This window comes from Lotus japonicus, chromosome 1 (assembly GCF_012489685.1).
Source record: "Lotus japonicus ecotype B-129 chromosome 1, LjGifu_v1.2".
Lineage (NCBI taxonomy): Eukaryota > Viridiplantae > Streptophyta > Magnoliopsida > Fabales > Fabaceae > Lotus > Lotus japonicus.
Window position 1 is genome coordinate 31832487 of NC_080041.1, and position 23306 is coordinate 31855792.

Consider the following 23306-nt stretch of genomic DNA (forward strand, 5'->3'; position numbering starts at 1 on the left):
TCATCTTCATTTGATTCCTCTTCTGATTCCACTTCTTCATCATCAATTGCTTCCTCAACATCATTATCTTCCTCTTCCTCATCTACAGTTGCTTCCACATCTTCAGCTGCTTCCTCAATTTCATTTGCTTCCTTAAAGTCACGAAGCATGAACAGGTAACTATTTACACATGAAACAGAGTTCTAATAATGTTATCATCCTTTAAATTCACTAAAAGTTGGGGATTAATGAAATGAAACAAAATGAACAGCCAACTTATGCCTTACTTTAAACCCAAGACCATGACAGCACCCACACTCCTTTTGCCCATGACAGAGAGCACTTCCTAACCAGCCAAGGACAACATAAACAAAGTATCTGTGAACATTAACCATTGCCACACAAGACCATTGTTTGTTTATTTATCATACCCTCCATAACCAAAATCCCATGAAAGCTAAAAACAGTAGCAAAAATCAGAAAAGCTCCAACCAAGAAACACTGGCAAACAGCAAAACCAGCTCCATCCCCCAACCAGCACAAAAACTCATCTCAGATCACAACACACCCACAAAACAGGTGAAGAATCCATCAAAATTAATGGGAAAAAAATCAATCAAAATCAAAATAGGTGAAGAATTATACCCACGAAAACAGGTTTGCGATCCCAGAGGCTGAACAGATCAATGCGGTGAGAAACGATTGGATCTTCAGATCTGAGTTCACCCAATTTGCTCAAACGAACCTCCAACATTTTCGAACCAGCCTCGTAATCAACCCACGCGTTGAGCTTTTCCCCATTGTTGACAACCAGCTTCAACACATTCGCAACCGCGACGGAGGCGAGGCTACCAACATCGATCCCAGTCTTGCCGTCTTGGCCTTGGGTCTGGGAGAAGGAGAACTGGAGAAGCCGAGATAGAGAGGCAGAGGCGCGGCGCAGGGTGCGTGGTGGACTGGAGGACGGTGGTGGCGTGGTGGTAGCCGGTGGTGCAATGGTGCGTGTGTGTGTGCGCCTGACCTAGGGTAGTGAGAGAAAGAGGTTGAGGATTGGGGCTGAGTAGTGAGTGACTAGGTGTGTGAGAGAGAGAAAGGGTCTTGGGTGCAAATTCAAGTTTTCAGGGGGTTCAAAAAAAATATTATACAAGGGGGTAAGTGGGAATTAATTTTTTTTCAGGGGGTTCAACTGAACCCCCCTGAGTCCAACGTGGGTCCGCCCCTGGTCATAATAGATCATAAATGGGAGAGGAGAGTGCATAGGACTCATGATTGTGAGAAGGGTTAAGCTCTCTGTTTCAAGATACAATAAGGTAGAAGAAGCCCACATCGGTCGTGTATAAGTACGAAGTGAAATGCTTACAATATAAAATGGTAGAGCTGCTACATGTGGAAGTCACGCAGCCGTGAGTGAAGCACATAGCGAACTATTCTTTCGCCTTTTACTAAAAAATACCGTGTGCTTGTCTCTTTAAGCATTTTTTTGAAGAGTTCTCTTAATTGAGGCTCTGCAATAATAGTTCAAATATTTTTTAATTCATTATAAGGAGTTGTTTTCAATGATCCTAAAAAAACTTAGGTTAAATGTAGCTGATTTAATTCAAGTTTTTCTTATTACTTTAAACAAATGTTACATCTTATTTGATTCCTTTGTTTTCTTCATATCTAATGGCTGGGATTTATTGACTTCAACAATCACGTCACCCACGACATAGCTGAAAACGTTTCTCCAAGTTGAGAATAATTGATAAGCGTATAATTGATGCACTTTATTTGCGTCTTTCTAATATTCATTATATAAATTTTGATGCTTAATTGTTATAACTTAGTCATGTTCAGACTATTAGTGCTTATTTGAATCATTCATAGAAAAATGCTTAATTCTACACTTTTAGTTTTTGTGACTCTTTTTCTAGAACAGGTTAAATCTGGAGCAACAAATACTCAAAAAGGGTGAATAATATGTCGTTGGAAAGCTAACTCAAAGCCCTACAACTTTCTTGTTCAGCACAATTCGAGAACAAGCTTCTAACATGATCAGAATTGCCTTGCAAAGTTGCTGTCGCTAATCCTGCGAGTCTGGAACAGTCTGCACTAAAATGATCATATATTGGGCTACATAACTCCGAATTAGGATCCGATTGAAGGCCCGCGAAGCTGACTTAAAGAGCTACAACTCTCATGTTTACCTCGATTGAAGATTCAGACTTATTGTGAGACCCGCGAATGCCTGATTGTTCAGCAGCTTACTCCTTTATGTGGGTCCGATTTTGTGAAGATTTAGAAAAGATTTAGATAACAAGGATTGTTACTTGGAGGACAAGTTTATTTATTAGTATAAATAAGTGAGGTTTAGGCTTTTGTTAGACTTCACCACCACCTCACCACCATATCACCTCATCACCTCCCCCTCCTATCTCTCCATCTTTTCTAGCATGAGTTGCTAAACTCCTTAGTTAGTCTTAGGATTTTTAATATTCTTGTGTTTGCAAACTTGAGGTTCTGTTCTTAATGCAAATTCCTTATTCATTAATTCTCTTCATCTCTATTTTTGATATGGGGTTTGCTTAATTCCTTAGTTTTAGAAATAAGAGTTTATGCATGTTCGCTTAGTTCATGTTAGTTCGTAACTGTTTCTTAATCGCTTAGTTTAGGAAACTGTGAATTAATTTCCGTTTAGTTAATTAGTTCTCACGAATTAGGGAATTGATAAGGAAGAATTAATATTTTGTAACCAATGAAGGTTTGTTGCACTTGAATGTTATAATCCGATGACTAACCCTTTCTCTCTTTTGTCTGATCTATTTAATTATTACTTTGTTACCTTCTATCAAATCAATCAAAAACCCCCTTTTTTATTTGCTTTTCTTTTACTCTAATATCAATTGATAATTTATCAAGTCCTTGTGAGAACGATCTTGGTGTTCATCACCTTGTACTGCATTCAAAGCAAAAATACTTTGACACGCACCCCGCAACAGTGTGTTCGTCAATAATGCATTCTTATGCTCATGTTGTAAACCTCCATATTGCAATTTGCACTTATCTGTCAAGTTTTGCATTCTGAGAGTAGAAGCCTCTTCTTCAAGCATAATTTGAATGTGGAAAGCTAAAACAATTATCTCTGTAGCTAAAGATGCCAGTGAGAGTTTTCCAATTTAATATCTATGTAGCTAAAGAAGCCGGTGAGAGTTTTCCAATTTAAATATTCACTCTACATTTGGTTGTGCAAATCTCATAAGTAGTAACTAGCGAATTGGTCGTGCTCTTTTTACTGCTTCAATTTTCTTAATTAAGACTTTGCTGTCTATTTCACTTCAATTAATCACTGGTGTGCTATTCTCAAACCTAAATGATACACTTAGTTTTATTCTATAATTTGAGCAGTCAATAACTTAATCAATGCAATGCGAACTATTCTATCAAACAAACAACCCTTCTTTTTTTTTCTTCTCATGATATTCATGCCACAAGACTATGAAATATGAATTATAGTTGAGCACAAAATTGTAACTTATGATTGATAAGTGCAATTTTTACGTGTTTTTCATTATCATTATAGGCACTTATTTGACCAGTATGCTTGCATTGTTGATTATTTTATCCCCAAAGTAACTTGCTTCGAAAATATTTAGTTTTAGCATACAAATAATGTAAATATTATGCTTTTAATATTTAATGTCTTAATTTTGATGTATGAGTAAGATGATCGATCACTTGAAGAAGGCTTGAATCTTGAGCAAGAAAAGCAAGTGAGGAAGTTGGCTCAAAGTTGGCTTGAGCGTACTGAAAACAGAACAGAAAAAGAAGCAAATGAACGAGTTCGCTCAAAGTTGGATCAAGCCACCATTTTACATTGGATTTTCAGCATAGTTCGCTTGAGCCAACTTGAGTTAGCTTTAGCCAACTTGAGTTAGCTTGAGCCAACTGAAGGCGGTTTTAAATACTTCAGCATGAAGAAAGGTTCGCTTGAGCCAACTTAGCTTGGCTTGAGCCAACCAAGGTTGACCAAAAAGTCTATAAAAGGCCAGACCACGAAATTTTCAGCATCTCTTCCATTCTTCACTATTTTCCCTCCCTAAAACATTCAGAGGAGGCTGGGCTTCATGGGGGAAGGGTCCCTGGGTATAAGATTGACGAATTGAAGCTTCGGAGCGTGGTAGTGACTGCCGAAGGACCGTGAAAACCTCTCGGAGGAGATGGAAAGCTTGGGAAAGCTTCTACCGCCGTGGATCCTTCGCCGTTCTTCTGGGTTTCATCTCTTCTTCCTTATCCCTTGTACATATTGTTTCAATTTTTGTATTTAGATTGTTGAAACTTGATTCTTTGATTTGTTGTAAACTCATTCATTAATGTAAATGAAAATCTTTCATGTATGGTGTTTCTTTCTATGCTTCATGCTTCTAACCTATCAATTGATAATCAAAAGAGTTCACTAATTTATAAATGGATCGGAAGGTTGATATGAATCAGTTTATGCTTTGTTCAATGAAGGTAGAACGCATATGTCCTAGGTCACAATTTGTGTGTTAAAGTTTTGCTTTCTGTGCTTCAAGTATCAGTGATTTGCGTTAGATTTCCGAGGACTAACATGAGATCGGGAGATAATTGCGGGTCTGGTTCAAGAGAGAAACCACTCACTGAACCTATTGTCTTAAGGTGAGAATATCTTAGGTAAGAACAATAGTGGATTTTCACGTGACAAGTGGGGTTCTGAGTTCTAACAGGAGTTTCCGGTGACAATGGGGATTCGCAAGCCTAGGGTACCTTATTTTAGGATAGGTAGGTCATTGGGAATGTATTTGGGAGAGAATCTGAATTGTATTATTCCTTTTGGGTTTTCTAGATTGTAAGAGATTACGTCTAGGAATTCCAACTGATAGATTCACCTAGGCTAGGGATAGTTAGGTGGATAGCTCTCGACATCATAAATGAAATGAACCATTACAAAAGTGATTGAGTGGAAACAATTAGAGGATTAGGTGAAAATGCAATCTGAATGCGTGTTCTTCTTTGTTACCTCCGTAAACTTTCTTTTATTGCTTTCGTTTATATTCAAAAACCATAAAAACAATTTTATCAAATATCTTTTTATCCGCTCAGATCAATGTTTAATTGGTGGAGTCGATGTTCACACAATCCCTGAGGACGATACTCGTATCTGCTTTACTATGATTGAATCATAAAGGTATACGCCAAAAGCAGTACAAACAATGAGGAAAAAAACCTTTATCAAATTTGGTAACTTATGATGCACAAGAATATGTGGTTCGTTGTTTGATTAAATATTTGAGTATACATATGTATTAAGTTCTGTTTCGGTTAAAGAGCATTGTGTATAAGATTAATAAGTTAAAGTAAACATTTAAAAATATTAAAAAATAATAATGTAGGGCTTTACCCTAACGTGAATCCTTCCGAAAATTCTAAAAGACTTAGGTCAAGCCCAAGTTAAAAAGGGGGTGTGGAAATATATTTCAACCTGAAATAGATGCACCTCGGTTAGAACCTCTTAAGCTGCGTCATTGCCCCAAGCGCAAAGATGCTTTAAACACGTTGGATGTGCTACTTTATATATGACTTTCCACCAGTTTGGTTGGCTCACTTTGGCAATGTGGGACTTTTCCCAGAACTAAACAAAAGTTTTATTCTTTCAAGTTTTCAACTGATGTGAGACTCTCATCTAACTTATTAGCATATTGCTCAATTTCAATTTTAAAAAAGATCATGTTATTTTTTCCCCTCTCCTTAGTCTTGTTGCTTTTATCAGTTATTTATCACGATGACTCATTATATGATCATCAATTTTTCATAGGGACTATTTCTGATTTAAGTGTTGTTGTTACTTTGTTGTCTTGCATTTTGTAAAAAACAACCTGATGTCGAAGTCGATGTCGTGGCATCTGACTTTGTGTAGCTAGGACATCAGTCTTCTGCTTGGAACGTTATTGTGAGCCCTTGAAGATCTTATGAAGATATGTTTTTTAAAGTTACTTGAGGTTCAAGTAGCTGTACCAGAAGGGTTTTAATTGTGGGTTGTTATTTGTTGAAACAATCTTTGATAAAATATTTGTTTCTATCTTTACTTGGGAAAAATGCAACAAGATCTTTGGAAATTGCGTTTTGTTTGAATTGTTGTTGCAATCTGTTTACTCAACCCAAGCTAACCCTAGCATCTATGCTGCCGCTGCTGAAGGATATAAAAGGATAAAGACCTAATTAAAACAAGAAGACCACCGAAGCTAATAGAGAGAGATCAAGTGTTTTAGGATTGTTCATTGTTCTTTGTCCTTGTTACTTGTGAACAAACTTTGCTCACTGATTCTATAAAGCAAAGTTGTGTTCTGTGTTGTTTGATTCTTCAAACTTTGATTGTTGATTGTTTGTTACCAATCACTGTGGTAGTGATTGAGAGAAAGTGAGAGGGGCTCTCATACTTAGGTTGAGATACTAGGTAGAAATACACTGGGTAGATGAAATATGTACTGTGGTGTTCATGAGTGTCTGTAGTTCCTGAATCTTGAGATAGTAGATTTCCTTTCTTTGAGTGCAAACCCTCCAGACGTAGGTGAAGTTTCACCGAACTGAGTTAACAATTCTTGTGTCTTGTTTACTTATGCTTTTAAAGTTTCTGTTGTTACTGTTAGTCAGTTGTCGAACCGGTTGTCCCTGCATCGCGTAGAACATCTGTCCTGTGCTAGAACCAGAATTTCAAGTGTATTAGTCAGAAACCAAAAAAATATTTTACCCATACAAATATCAACAACTAAATGTTTAGGTCTTTAACCTAATGCATGGGAGCCCTTCCAGAAATTCTCAAAGACTTAGGTCAAGCCCAAGTCAAAGAGGGCGGTTGGAAATAGTTTTCAACCAACAATACACGCGCCTCAGTTAGAACTTCATAAGTTGCGTCATTGCCCCAAGCGTGAAAATGATTCAAACACTTTGGAGATGCTACTTTGAATAAGAGTTTCCACCAGTTTGGATTCCTCACTTTGGCAATGTAGGACATTTTCCTAAACGAAACAAAGGCTTATTCTTTCAAGTTTCAACCGATGCGAGACTCTGGTCTAACTTATTAGCATCTTGTTCAATTTCAATTGAAAAAATATCATGTTATTGTTTCCTTTCTACTTATCCCTATTGCTTTTATCATTTATATACCATGATGATTCATTATGTGATCATCTCATTTTTTCGTAGGGATTATTTCTGATTTAAGTGTATAAGTTAGAAACCGAAAACGTATTATACCCATAAAAATATTAACAACTAAATTTGTAGGGCTTTACCCTAATGGGAGCCCTTCCAAAAATTCTCAAAGACTTAGGTCAAGCCCAAGTCTAAGAGGGGGTTTGGAAATAGTTTTCAACCAGCAATAGACGCGCCTCGGTTAGAACCTCATAAGCTGCGTCATTGCGCCAAGCGCAAAGATGCTTAAAACACATTGGGTGTGCTTCGTTAAATATGATTTTTCACCAGTTTGGTTTGCTCACTGTGGCAATGTGGGACTTTTCCCAAAACAAAACAAAGTTTTATGGCAAATGCTGGAAGGTACGAAACGAATTTCATTTCCATGCTTTTCCTTTGCTCTTATTGGTTGATTAATTGTAATTATGAAACTAGTGAGAATCTCATGAATCATTAAATAAAATTTGCACTGCTACGTTGAATTTGTCTAAAACAAATTCGAGCAATTTAGGAGTGCTGGAGTTTTATTCTTTCAAGTTTTTAACTGATGTGAGACTCTCATCTAACTTATTAACATCTTATTCAATTTCAGTTGGAAAAATATCATGTTATTATTGGCCCTCTCCTCAACCTTGTTGGCGTTGCAGCTTTGAATTTGGACGTGGAGTGGGTCCTTTGTGATGTGGATGATGATTGTTGGTTTGTTTGTTGGGTCTTTTGTTTGCTCGACTAGATGTGTCCCGATGTTGTGGGCCTTTTCTAGTAGAGTAGACTCTAGGGTTTTTGGTCTTTAAAAGCTTCCTTGTGTTGCTTACTAGCTTTTGTTGGTTAGCTTATTATACCAATGTTGAGAGGGGTTGTTTCTCAACAAGTTATATTTATATATATCTACTATTCTGCTTTCAAAAAAAAATATTGGTTTTATTATTAGTATTCATTAATTTCACATTTATGAGAGATATAACCAAGTATTCTAATATATGAGAATACAGTTACCATTTTTATTGTGGTAGAGTTAGGCCTCTAAATTTAAAAATAGAGATTGCTTCGTGGATTCTCTTATGTTTATAAGAAATACGGGTAAACACCAGCATCAAAATTGAGGGAATAAACATGATATGTACACAATATTTATACTAAAACTAAGTATCTTATAGTTAATCAATTAAGAGACAGAATGATCAATAACTCTAGCATACAAGTCAAATAAGTGTACAAAAAATAATATCTAAATATACGTAGAAATGACACTTATCAATTAGTCTCTGATTATCAATATGATATCTTGAGTTAAAAAAAATATAAATTCATATTGAAAGTAAGAATGTTGAAGTGACCATAGACTTTATCAGTTCAACATATTAGAAGGCAAAATTAAATAAAGAAAAAATTGTACATAATAAAATATAAAAATAATTAAGTGAATTCACGAAAAGGCTTGGTTTTCAAAATTTGAAATTAGAACATTCTTTTTCATCTCTTTTAAAAAATAAAAAAGTAAAAAATAAATAGAGAATAGAATCTTATTTTACTCAATCCTATTTTATTCTCTATTATTATTTATCAATTTTTTTTTGATATAATTCATCAAATTAAGTCCTTTAATATTAGAATACTTAATTTTTTATCCTTCGTCTCTTTAACTATTTCTCTTTTTAAGGGAAATGCTCAATATATTATAACATTAGGGATGAGTCTTCAAAGTGAGCATGATTAACAACTGAACTAGTGAAAATTCATCCCATCGCATATTTGAAGGGAAGCTAATTGCTAGAGAAGCACGAGTGTGAGCCACACTGTTTTCTTGTCTCTTGACATGTAGGAAATCTATTACTTGAAAATCTAAAACAAGGAGTTTGCAATCATGGATTACATGAGCAACTTAAGGTGGGAAATTGAGAGATTTCATCTCTTTGACCTCAAGTTCGAAATCAGACTCGAAGACTACACTACCTATCTGCGCGCACGCTCCACGCCATTGCAAGGATCCATCGCAACACTATCACCACAGCGGCCTAGGGATCAAGTATAGGAGTTTGCAACTGGGTTGCCGCCAACAGAGGCTCGGTATTCAAAGATCGCGCAATTAATCCAAACCTGGTCGAGTTTGAGCCAGAACACCGAACATCTATGTTGATCTTTATACACCCTTGTGTTGGAGCTTGCCATCTGACCATTTGGGTTGTTGTTCGTGGGGCCTCTTCTAGTTTCTGTTGAGTGTCAGACCATTCCACAAGTAGGCTCATTGCCAACAACATGGTCGTTGTTGGAGCCAACAACATGGTCGTTGTTGGATCATTTGTCTTTGCGTGAATAACATCATCATTCCTAGCTCTCCAAATGACCCAAAAGTCCCTGTATAATCTGTGCACATTATTCTCCATCCCGTGAAGCAAAAATTCCAGCAAGCCATGGTGTGACCTACTCCTCCTGAACGTACCCCGTGTATTTTCCCATTGGGTGTGAAAACCAAGTTGCTTTAGACAAGTTGAAGTGAAAAAATAAGCGCTTTTAGGAGTCTAAATTTTGTTGGCTGCAATGCAATGAACGCACTTGTGCTGCACTTTTATGCCACTTCTAACCATATTCTCTCAAATTTTCACTTTCCTACTCTATATTTTCACAAAATATGGTTACAAAACTTGATGGAATTGAGGATCTTAATGCACTCAATGATGACAAGGGTATTATTGCATGAATTGTTCAATTCTGGGCAGTTTCTAGTGGAGATAATTCAAGAATGAACTCACCTATAAAGATGATTTTGGTTGATGAGAAGGCCTATTCATTTTAGAGTTAATCCTCAAATTGGTCCATGTCTTTGAGTCGTTGTCTGAACTATGTCCCTCCCCGAAAAAAATATTGAAAAATTTCATCTTCTTTGTAAATTGTTTGGAGCTGGTCCTCGTCGGAGCGCAGAGCTCCGACGAGTGATGAAATGACATGCTGAGTGTGTTAATAATGCTTATGTGGATTTAAAATAAAAAATAAAAAACACATCAGAATTTTTAATATAATTAAAAATAAATAAAACCAATTAACAAAACTAACCTTAATTTAATTAACAATCTAAAAAAAACTTAATTAACAAAAATTAAATTAAATTAAAAACCTAAATCCAAAAAAAAAGAACATGGTGAAGTTAAACCCAGAAAAACCCAAGTCCACATCTCCTTCTTCATCATCATCATCTTCTCCATCCCATCATCTCCATCCCCTCAATCTCTGCATCTTCCTTTCTTCCTCCACCATCATCTTCAGAATGACCACCCACCACTGTTATCTTCTAGATCTAGATGTGACCAGCACCAGTCTTGTCCCATCACCGATTCTTTCTCTATATATCAGTCACCATGGCCCAAGAACCCTCTGCCACACCTAAGATCTGAAACCACAACTACCACCGAGTTCTAGATCCATCAACCTCCAAATCTAAACTCATATTTCCCTAGATCCGCCCCCATCTCACCCCAACACCAGGGACCACCGCACCTGACCACCAAGCCTACCCAATAAGATCTCGACTCCTCTGTCTCCCCCGCTACCGAGCTGGATTTTACCTCGACCTAGACCACAGGTCACCCTCATTTTCCTTCGCCTCCTCTGTTACTAACGCAAGAAGCCTGGGTTGATGAGATCCATTAACGAGAGGTGGGTTTATGATTCATGTCGTTGATTGGGTTGATTATGCCATGGGTTGACGAGAACTGGGTTGATTGTGCACTCTTTCTCTTCTTTCAATTTTCAATTCAAAGTCTTCCACTTGATTATCCAACACATAATTGAAAAAAATGAAAAGTCAGCAAACTATTTCCCTCTATCTACTTTAACGAAAAGTCACTTGATTGTGCTCGAGATTGGCTTGTCAGGTTTGAGCACATTCTTCGTGAGGGGAATGTTGTGGCGGATGTCTTGGCGAAGGAAGGTGCTCTTGCGGATGGTCGTTTTCAGTGTCTTGAGGCTCCTCCTAGGAGCGTTGTTCCCCTGCTAGCGGAGGACTACTGTGGAACCTCCTTCTTGAGGCTCTAGTGTTGTAGTCGTTTTCTTTTTATTTTTAGCAGCTTTGTACCAAAAAAGATTTTCTTTATCTTGATTATTGGGTCTACGAGTTGTCTTGATTATTGAGGGCTTTGTTCGGGTTCTGTTTTGGTTCTTTCTTCTCTTTTCAGTTTGTTGATTTTCTGAATCTTGAAGAATATGTATGGAGATTTGGAACTTTTGATTTTTAACTTCACCATGGTTTTTTTGGATTTGGATTTTTATTTTTGTTAACAAAATTAAAAATTATGATGTGCTATTTATTTTGTATTTTTTAAAAATCTAGATAAGCATTATTAACACACTCAACATGTTATTTCATCACTCGCCGGAGCTCCCGGCTTCGGCAAGGACCGGCTCCAAACGATTTACAAAGAACATGACCATTTTCAATAATTTTTCAGGAGAGGGACCTAGTTCATACGACGACACAAAGACAGAGACCGATTTGAGATTAACCCTTCAATTTATGATAATTGTTTTTTTAATTTTTCAAACATGTTATTTGTTTAGGTTTTATGGTCATTGTTATTTATTCGAAAGTTCTCAACTATTTCTTAACTTGATGTCTCTTTTATAATATTTTCCTCACATTTCATTGTCAATAACAATCCAAGGATTTTAATTTCATGCATCTGCTAAAAATGTTTTGGTGAAAAAGTTTGAAAGGTTATTAGAGAAGGGTAAATTTATTTTCTCCAGAAACTTTTGACTACTGCTATTGGCGGTGAATACCGTACAACTAAGCATGAGAGTATTTTCAATAATTGGTACCTTATTGAGTATCTTATCACTCTCTTTGTGGGCCTGAAATGTCACATAAGACATAAGTTACCCATATGGTATTGATGCACATTTTGCTCCAATGATAGTATCTTGTATTACCTTTGGTTGAGTCCACAATATCTCATATATATATTTATATTATTTATTTTCACCTAATATTTATAAAAATATAATATAATTAAAAATCAACATGATAGGAAAGATATAATTGTGATATGAAGGAAATTATGGGAGTTAGAAATGATGAGTTAAAAATTACTATTTTGAACTATTTATAGTGTGAAAAACAAGCACTTTGTGATGGAAAAAAGACAAAAAAAAAAGGGGAAATGGGCCCATAAAACGGTCTAAAGCTCTCCAAAAACGACAAAAGTATGGCTAAATTTGAAAAAAAACCAAACGGGCAAAAAGAGATTGGCCCAACCGGTCAAAAAGAGCCCAACGTTCAAGAACGTGACCGGCTGAACAGGCCAGAGACAATATTTAACCTCTCTCTCTCTCTCTCTCTCTCTCATTGTTTCAGTCACAACCAACATTCTTCTCTCTTCAATTGAAAACCCTAGCTCGCCCTATTTCTCTTATGCATGAACGACCACCGCCTCTGGACCACCGCCTCATGAACAACCTGCCGGCGCTCCGCTCTTCTCCCCCTTCTTCCTCGCTTATCTTCTTCTTCACTCAAAAGCCCTCCCATTTCACCCACAAAGTTTTCTCTCCTGCGGTGAATCTCTCCTCTCAGGTACAGATTCGTGCAAGATCAGATCTTTTCCGCACATGCAAGATCATATATTTTCCGCACATGCAAGATCAGCGCTTTTTTCCCTTCAGGTCAGAGCTTTTCCCCTTTAGATCAGAGCTTTTATGGATGTATTTCTTTTTTTTTAATGAAAAAAGTATATTGTACGGGTGTGTTTATTTCATGATGTTAATGATTTGGATATGTTTATTTCATGTCTATTATTTCTTCTCTCTTGATTTTGTTCATGGTTGATGGATGAATCAAAGAGAATTTTTTTTTTTTTTTAATTCAAGATCTGATTTGGGTCTCGTGTCTTAGCTTGGATACAAGTCTTAAATATAAGATCAGACACCCTTCATACCATCTTGCTCCAATGCAAGAAAATTTAAGATACGAGATCTTAAGATAATTTTTCTGGATGTATTTCTTTTTTTTTTTGTGAAAAAAATACGTTGTATGGATCTGTTTATTTCATGATGCTAATGATTTGGATATGTTTATTTCATGTCTGTTATTTCTTCCCTCTTGATTTTGTTGATGGTTAATGGATGAATGAAAGAGAAAAAAATATATTTTTAATTTAAAATCTGGTTTTTGTCTCGCATTTTAGCTGAAATGCAAGTCTTAAAAATTAGATCTCACACCCTTCATATCATCTTGCTCTAATTAATGCAAGGAAATTAAGACATAAGATCTTAAGATAAGATCCATCCCTCAAACACTAGAGATACTCTAAATACAAAATCAGTATTTAGGGCAACACAAACGCAGTGTTGGTGTCTAAAAAAGGGACCTATGCACCTACTTATCTATTTGACCCTTTTGACCAATTGTAGGAGGGTTGCTTGATTCATGTTATTTCATTGGTAATCACATCTTACGATTTATGACTATAGCTTTCTATTTGTTTGTTACTTAACTTGATCATAACCTTTCCTATTTTATTTTTTTCCATGTTTGCTATAAAGATGTGATTGGTATCCTAACTATTATTGGAAATGAAAGGGAGATGAACGTGGTTGCGGTGTGACTAAGATATATAAATGTCATCAAGTTGGATTTTTTTTGGAAATTATACATAATAATATTATCCTAGCTATTTCTGTAAAACAACATTTATTGATTAACTTATTAATATTTATTTCGTGCAGAGTCAAGCTTAACTTGCCTTCTAGGGTATTTATCCAGAACAACTGAGCAAGCACATGTCTTCACATGATGATTTTGAGATTGTAGGGGTAGCAATATTTGGAGTCAAAATAAAGGAGTTTTTAAGGTATGAGTTCTTTTTATATCATGTTAATAAAAATCGTATCCAACATGCATGTATATCTTGATTACCGATTTGGAAAATTTATAAATTTTGGCTTGAAATACATAAAAGAAAGAAGAAATACAAGCACAAGGTGTGCAACACAGCTAAAACAAGAAATACAAGTACAAGGTGTGCAACATAGCTAAAACAAACAACATTCATAATTCCACCAACTAAATTTATAAATTTGTCCCTCGAAAGTCGAAATTGTGACTCGCATCACATTCTTCATAAAATGCATGGTCCATCACAAGCCTAGCAGAATAACAATGATAATTTTTGAAAATATACAATCCAAAGCAATTTCTACAATTGAAAAATTCAACTCAATCTTACAAACACATTGTAAGTAACTAATAACTATAATAGCCACCCAGATGAAAACACAATTTTCTTAAACTGATTTCCTATGTCTGAATTATTTTCACAAAAACCTTGTGTAGTCCTCCAAGATTCACGATGATCAAACAAAGCTAATAGCATATGAGCACAACCAGTGTATCTAACACCTATTTTATATTGATTTCCTTTGATCGAAAAGACTGAAACTAAACTCTATAAACATATCATAGAAAAATAAGTGCTTTCCATATCTATTCTTTGGAACTTTCATTTTATGTTTTCTCTATTCTTTTCCACATCTTCCTCCCTTTAATATTTTCAATTTAGTAAAATCCAAGTTTTTCTTTTACTTTTTCCTTTGTCATAGAGGATGAAATGTGAAATTTTACATTGACAAGTTATTGTTTAGGTTTTTTCTCTTCCACGTACAAATAAAATTTAATGCTAGAAACCTTAAAACATGATCATATTCGACATCATTTTGTATCAATGTACACAAGTAACTGAAGCCAGTTCAAACAGAGTCAAAAGATGCTTCATACTTGTCCGTGACTTGACACCCAACATTTACACAATGAAGCTATACAAAGCAAGTAAGAATTACGTACATAAACCGAAAGTTATTGATTTCCTTTTCTATTACGTGAGTTCTCTTTTTCATTTTTTGCTTCCTATTGACCTTTTCTTCACATTTCTCTCCTCATTTCATTTATTTTTTTATTTCCGCAATTCGCTTATGTTCAAGTCAGAAATTCATTAATGACGACCAAGAAGTGGTTGAACATCATTTTTTACATCATTTCATATTAATTATCTTGAAAATATTATCATATTTTATAATTCTTATTGTTCATATCATGTATGGTATTTGCTACACACGTATAAACACGCAGGTTATAGTTTTATCCATTTATATAAATGCATGATATTAAAATCATTAGTTTTTTTTGAGTTCTTTCTCTTTCTGGGTGAAATGAAACAATAATATAAATTTAAAAAAATTCCCCATGAAATGTACGCATAAAATTAGCTAGAAAATCTTCGTCCCTCATAGTCATGCACGTTTGACATAATTAATTTTCTCTTTTTTTTTTAGTTCTTGTATATAAATAAAATAATTAAATTTTGGAAAGTATTTTTATATTTTTCTTATGTAAATTAAGGAAACTACAACATGTATGTTTATATGTGTTTGTAGCAAATTAACATGCATGATATGAACAATATGAATTAGAAAACATTAGAATATTTTCAAGTTATATAATATGAAACATGTGTTTCCAGTGAGGCCTCGCAGCTCCATTCACATAAAAAATGATGTTCGACCGCTTCTTGGCCATAATTGGTGATTTTATGACCTGAACATAAACGAGTTTCAAAAAGAAAGAAAGGAATAATAAACTAAGAGAGAAATTAAAGATGCAAATAAAAACAAAGGATGCAACAAAAGAGAGTAGGATCAGAGATAATATAAGAGGAAAATACTCATTTTTGGTTTATGTTATTCACATATACTTTGTATAGTTTCATTGTCTAAATTTTGGGTGCATGTCAGGTTTCAAGCAAGTATGAAGCATCTTCTGTATATATTTGAACTGGTTTCAGTTACTTGCATTCATTGATACAAAATGATGATAAATACCATCAGATTTTCATGTTTATAAAATAGGATCTTATGTGTGCACAGAAAAGATAAGCTGAAATGATTACTTCACAACGTAAAATTTCACATTTGATCCCAAAGGAAAAAGAAAAAATATTAAACTTGATTTTTACCAACAACAATATTAAAAGGAGAATGATGCATAAAAGGATAGAGGACACAACAAATGAGTGTTAACTGAGAGAATATAAGTGGAAAGCTCTGAATTCACAGTTAAGCAACTCTTATATGCTTTGTAGAGTTGCACTATGTAAATTTAGGGTGTCTTTATCAGACACAGACACGTACAAAACACCTTCTAACTCACTTTAAATCTTATTCGGATACTTCTGTTCATTAGACCAAATCCCAACGAAGGCTATCAAGGTTTTTAGGCTTCGGGCATTGAATTTTCTGTATAAATGGTAGAGAAAAACCCAAAAAAATTACTTGAAATATAAACTTTCAAATTTTTCCTTCGGGCCAAACGTAAAAGGAAAAAAAAAAACTTGCTTTTCACCAGTAACAATATTACACTAGAAAATATGAGACTGTCTATATTGGCTTGAAGTACATAGAAGAAACAGGAAATACAAGCACAAGATGTGCAACATAAGTGAAGAAAAAAGAACATGTATAAATCAACCAACTAAATTCATAAATTTGGTGAATTGTAGAATCCAAAGCAATTTCTACAATTGAAAAACCCAACTCAATCTTGCAAACAATTTTACAAACACCTCGTAAGCAACTCAAATATCCACTCGGATCAAACACAATTTTCTTAAACTGATTTCCTATGTCTGAATTATTCATAAACACCTTGTGCACACCTCCAATGGGGCTGTCCAAAAACACTGAACCGACTCAAACCACAAATTTTTTGATGAATTGGGCAATTTGGTTTGCAGGTACTTCAGGTGGAAAAACTTGGTTCTTAGTGGTTTAGACTGGTCGATTTTGGTTTAGGCTCCAGCCCGACCGAACAAGGTCTGACGGGGAAAGAAAGCCTACGCCCAATCATTCTAACGCTAATCTCCAGACCATATAAATACTATAGCCTTCAACCATCATCCTCTCAAACCCAACCCTAGCCACCGCCCCACAACTTCTCCTCTCTTCTCATCGAGCCCGGAGCCACTGCCGCCACTTCTCCTCAACGGAAAGAGCCTCCACAACTACTTATCCAGGACAAACCTCATTATCTTCCACCACCACTTATCCTCGAGCCACCACCGCCACTTCCCACGGTGAGAAGTGGTGGTGGTGGCTCGAGGATAAGTGGTGGTGGTGGTATATTGTGAGGTTTGTCGAGGAAAAGTGGTTGTGGAAGCTCGTTCCGTTGAGGTGAAGTTGTGGTGGTTGCTCCGGGCTCAACGAGAAGAAAGGAGAAGTTGTGGGGCAACAACTAGAGTTGAGTTTGAGAGGCTGATGGCTGAAGGCTAGAGTATTCATATGGTCTGGAGATTAGAGTTAGAAGGAATGGGATTGAGCTTATCTCCCCCCCCTCAGACTTAGTTTGGTTGGGCTACAGCCTAAACCAAAATCGTCCGGTCTAAACCACCAATAACCGAGTTTTTCCATCCGAACCACCAACAAACTAATCCGCATGGTTCACCCAAAAATCACAATTTGAGCATAAATTGTCGGCCCGGTTCTTTTGAAATGCCCTAAGAGTTGGAGTCAAGGGAGAATAATAAATCTTAAATAATCTTATATATTTAACATTATATTTCTAGGTTTAATCGCTATCTGAATTAGTAATGAGTACATTGCTGATTATTTTAATTGTATATTTGTTTTTGAATATTTTTGGTAATTTATTATTGATCAATAAATTATAGGGTTAAGCATCATATTAGTCCATGTGTTTGTGTCGCCGTCTGGCCTAGGTCCCTTCCCGGAAAAATTATTGAAAAAGCTCCTTCTTTTGTAAATCATTTGGAGCAGGTCCTCGCCGGAGATTGGAGCTCCGGTGAGTGATGTTTTGGATTGCTGACTGGGCCAAATTAGCTGACATGATTTTTTTAAAAAATTAAAAATAAATTACATGTCAGATTTATTAATCCAATTAACTAAAATTACCTTAAATTAATCAACAAAATCAAATTCCCCAAATAAAAAATTAATCCACCGTCTTCATCCCCAATTTCCCTAGAATTAGGGTTGGATCCATCCTATACCTATTGCTTCTTCTTCTCCAATTTCCTCTCCATCCTCTCTTCTTCACCACCCCAACCCCAACAACCACCACCACCAACCACTAGCCAACGCCCATCACCACCTATACCAACCCCAACCTCTACCCCCAGCCCACTAATCCAAATTCATCTCCCTTCCTCAAACCCATCACCCAACCCCACAATCTCCCCCAACCTAGCACAAACAACAACCTGGAAACCAATAGCACAGCAACAAAACCTCATCACTGATTCCATAAACCCCAAACCATACCCAGAAAAAAAAAATTCAACTTTGGCTCGTACCCAATTTTCTAGCAGCCTACGACAACCCAGAGAAGAAGAAGCATATAGAAAAAAAAATTCCCCGACCTCACCCACAACCACCGCGGAATTTCCGCCATAGCCCACAACCACCATGACCTCCTCGGCTCTCTCCCTTCGTTTCACCCAACCTTCCCCAGAAACCCCATACAAAATCGCAGAAAAGATGAAGAGGCTGAAAATAGAGGTGCGAGAAGGAGAGCGATTCTAGAATGATTTTTAGGTTCTGGGATGATTCTCGGAGTTTGGCTGTTTCTCCCATGGTGGTGGCTTAGGTTTCAGTTTGGTTGGAAGAAGAAGATTATGAGCATGCTGGGATTTTGGTGATGGTGGATTTCACTGAAATATATGAGAGATTGATTAGGATTATTTTTACACTTCCTCTTTGTTTTTAATTTTCTGGAAACCAAGAGGCTAGGATGAGCAACAACATTTCATCATCACTATGAAGAATCAGATTTGAGAAATGTTGTTTTTTTTTTTTCAAAGTAAATCTGATAATGACCAAAGCAATTTTTTTTTTGTAAATTTGGTTTTTTAATTAATAATTTTGATTACAAATTAAAAGAGGAGAGGAGAAGAAGAACTCAGATTTAATTTGGGGATGATTGGAAATTTGGGTTGATTGAGGAATTGGGTTAATTAATTTAAGGTTATCTTAATAATATATAAAGCCCATCCACCAAAGTGGGTCATATTGTAACTTAAATGACACATGTTTTTCTCTTATTGGTTGTTACTTTCCAAATGTTTGAATTTGATTAGTCCATATTGATGCATTATGATTGGTCCATTTTGATGACTCAATAAATAAAGAAATTAAAAAAATTAAATCACCTAAAAATTAGTCCCAAATCTGTTACCAAAACTGTTTAACGCAAATCACATCAAAAATCAGATATTTTGCTTCCCTCAATTTTCTCTTCCAAATTCACGGTACTCAGCCTCCTTCTTCGCTCCAACCCGATTCAGAAAATGCGATCACCATTGCCTCCGAACTCTACTTGGAGCTCCTCTTATTTTCTCCCTCTTGCAAAGGTTCGAAATTTCTGTTCCATGATTGCTAGGTTATTCAGAAAACTCTGACGACTATGGCTGTAGAAAAGGTAAGCGGTTCCATGATGACTATGCTCTTTCTTCATTGTTTTCTTCCCAAGTTTTCATCTTTATTGAATTGGGTTTTGATTTTCCGTTTTTTTTTTGTGTGTTATGATATACAGAGGTTCAAAAGAAAGATTTATTTTGCCTTAACCTATTTCTATTGTTGATCGATTTTGGAGTTTGACTCTTAATTTGTCTTTGGTTCTTCAGAGGGTTTAAGATGTGGTACCTGATTACAAGGTGGTTGTTAATGAAAGATTTTGTATCCACAGTAGGTTTTGCATGACAAAGGAGTAGATGCTCTGATGATGACCATCTCTTTCTATTTAGCTTTTAGGGGAATTACTGTTTAACTCAAGTATGTTTAGAGTATTGCTTTCACAAGATATCATGATTTTTAGAGGTATACTGATATATCTTTTTCCCTAGCAATTTCTTTATTAACAATTTTTTGTTTTGAATGTTAATTATTTGGTTTCATTTGTGGGCATGTAGAATACAAATTAAGAGACGGTGAAAGCAAGGTATAAGTTCTCTTTCATCATGTGTTGTGAATTAGAGTTTGCTTTGATTAGTTAAGAAGGCTTTCAATTTATTGCCTTTGTGGATGTTATAAGAAATTAGCTGAAGCAATTTAGTTCTGAGACAATTCATAAGTAGAATTATATCTACTTCATATTCTTTTACTTATTTTACTAAGGGTAAGTCTATGTTAGTCTAGCATATACACTCTTGTGAAGTACTTCAACTTTTATGCCATCTCTAGTCTCAAGGGTTAGATAGCAAATCTAGAATCTGAGAATCAAGTTTCTTGTCATTTGGTGTCTAGAAGAGTTACTGCAGATAACATGACTTCTCAAATCAAGGTGGACCACCCTAAGCTTTCCTTGATGTTATTTCGTTATGTGATAGATATCTTTTACCGATGATGGAGAACTCTGATAATAGAAATCATAAAGAGGAAGAAAGGCGTGCAAGAAAGGTACTTCCAACTTACTCATATTAGTTCTGCAAGAATTTTAAGGGCGTATAGTTGGTAAGTTAATACTAGTATTTAGCCCGTTGTCCCGTGCGATGCACGGGGAATTTTAATTCAAATCAACTGCTAAATTGTGATCATTGAGTATAGCTGAGTATATAAATATATATATATATATATACAATAATATAATGATGTTTTTATTGATCGTAATTATTTATATTATTGTTTTTACATATCAAGTTCAGTCTGGACATTAACTCGATAGCTTTCCAATATTAATTGTGGTTCAGGTGTGACAAAAGATCACCGGGTTGCTGTTAAGAGATCTCAAGTGAAAGACATACATTTTCCTTGCATATTAGTTCCTAAGGGTATGTTTGGATTGATGGAACATAATGGAACGGAGCGGAATGGAACACGAAGGAACGGAATGGAGTGGAATGGAACGGAGTAAATTTCTTATTCCATTGTTTGGGTATTTTATGATGGAGCGGAGGAAAATTACCACTCAATTGTTTGGGTTATGGACGGAGTGGTACAAGTTATTATTATTATTTTTCCTATATTACCCTTACTATAAAACTATTAACTATTAATTGCTCTATTTCAAAAAAAATATCTTCACTCATCTTTTCTTTTTTCCGAGTAGAAATAGTGACACCCTTATTTTCTTACTTAGAACCATCCCAATTTTACCATTAGGTGTTCATTTCTTATTATTGTTTATACTCCAATATTAATAAACAAGATTTAGATGAATTAATGTAAAAAAAAATAAAATAGAAGAGCAAGACAGATAATGAGAGCGAACAACTAAATAACAAAAAAAAGGCCAAAAAAACTTAGCAGGTAAGTAGCAGATAGCAGAACGTGGGAAATGGGTTATTTTCAACGTGGGAGAGTGGGTTAATGAGGGGTATATTAGTATTTTTATAATTTTACAAGACATCAGTTCTTTTGCTCCATTCCATTCCCTCCCAAATTGGGAGGGAGCAAAAGTGGGGGAAAGTAAATAGAACATAATGGAATTGATACCATTGGTTTCCATCTGATTCCATCCTTTTTTTAATTACACAAACAATGGATCTTTCAAACCCCTCTCTCCCTTCCGCTCCACTCCATCCCCTTTCCCCAATCCAACTAAGCATGAGAGTATTTTCAATAATTGGTACCTTATTGAGTATCTTATCACTCTCTTTGTGGGCCTGAAATGTCACATAAGACATAAGTTACCCATATGGTATTGATGCACATTTTGCTCCAATGATAGTATCTTGTATTACCTTTGGTTGAGTCCACAATATCTCATATATATATTTATATTATTTATTTTCACCTAATATTTATAAAAATATAATATAATTAAAAATCAACATGATAGGAAAGATATAATTGTGATATGAAGGAAATTATGGGAGTTAGAAATGATGAGTTAAAAATTACTATTTTGAACTATTATAGTGTGAAAACAAGCACTTTGTGATGGAAAAAAGACAAAAAAAAAAGGGGAAATGGGCCCATAAAACGGTCTAAAGCTCTCCAAAAACGACAAAAGTATGGCTAAATTTGAAAAAAAACCAAACGGGCAAAAAGAGATTGGCCCAACCGGTCAAAAAGAGCCCAACGTTCAAGAACGTGACCGGCTGAACAGGCCAGAGACAATATTTAACCTCTCTCTCTCTCTCTCTCTCTCTCATTGTTTCAGTCACAACCAACATTCTTCTCTCTTCAATTGAAAACCCTAGCTCGCCCTATTTCTCTTATGCATGAACGACCACCGCCTCTGGACCACCGCCTCATGAAAACCTGCCGGCGCTCCGCTCTTCTCCCCCTTCTTCCTCGCTTATCTTCTTCTTCACTCAAAAGCCCTCCCATTTCACCCACAAAGTTTTCTCTCCTGCGGTGAATCTCTCCTCTCAGGTACAGATTCGTGCAAGATCAGATCTTTCCGCACATGCAAGATCATATATTTTCCGCACATGCAAGATCAGCGCTTTTTTCCCTTCAGGTCAGAGCTTTTCCCCTTTAGATCAGAGCTTTTATGGATGTATTTCTTTTTTTTTAATGAAAAAAGTATATTGTACGGTGTGTTTATTTCATGATGTTAATGATTTGGATATGTTTATTTCATGTCTATTATTTCTTCTCTCTTGATTTTGTTCATGGTTGATGGATGAATCAAAGAGAATTTTTTTTTTTTTTTAATTCAAGATCTGATTTGGGTCTCGTGTCTTAGCTTGGATACAAGTCTTAAATATAAGATCAGACACCCTTCATACCATCTTGCTCCAATGCAAGAAAATTTAAGATACGAGATCTTAAGATAATTTTTCTGGATGTATTTCTTTTTTTTTTGTGAAAAAATACGTTGTATGGATCTGTTTATTTCATGATGCTAATGATTTGGATATGTTTATTTCATGTCTGTTATTTCTTCCCTCTTGATTTTGTTGATGGTTAATGGATGAATGAAAGAGAAAAAAATATATTTTTAATTTAAATCTGGTTTTTGTCTCGCATTTTAGCTGAAATGCAAGTCTTAAAAATTAGATCTCACACCCTTCATATCATCTTGCTCTAATTAATGCAAGGAAATTAAGACATAAGATCTTAAGATAAGATCCATCCCTCAAACACTAGAGATACTCTAAATACAAAAATCAGTATTTAGGGCAACACAAACGCAGTGT

General features: G+C 35.5%; 2 non-coding genes and 2 pseudogenes across 2 annotated transcripts; 1 reads left to right on the forward strand and 3 right to left on the reverse strand.

The window, feature by feature from the left end:
- Window positions 1–1382: 1382 nt before the first annotated feature.
- Window positions 1383–1484, forward strand: LOC130734685 (U5 spliceosomal RNA; annotated as a pseudogene).
- A 3886-nt stretch (window positions 1485–5370) lies between these two features.
- On the reverse strand, window positions 5371–5520 carry LOC130734979 (U4 spliceosomal RNA). The gene has a single exon (XR_009018305.1). It is a non-coding gene; the product is annotated as a U4 spliceosomal RNA (small nuclear RNA).
- Window positions 5521–6767: 1247 nt separating this feature from the next.
- LOC130734978 (U4 spliceosomal RNA) lies at window positions 6768–6909 on the reverse strand (annotated as a pseudogene).
- A 351-nt stretch (window positions 6910–7260) lies between these two features.
- On the reverse strand, window positions 7261–7411 carry LOC130734977 (U4 spliceosomal RNA). Its single transcript, XR_009018304.1, has one exon. It is a non-coding gene; the product is annotated as a U4 spliceosomal RNA (small nuclear RNA).
- Window positions 7412–23306: the final 15895 nt, after the last annotated feature.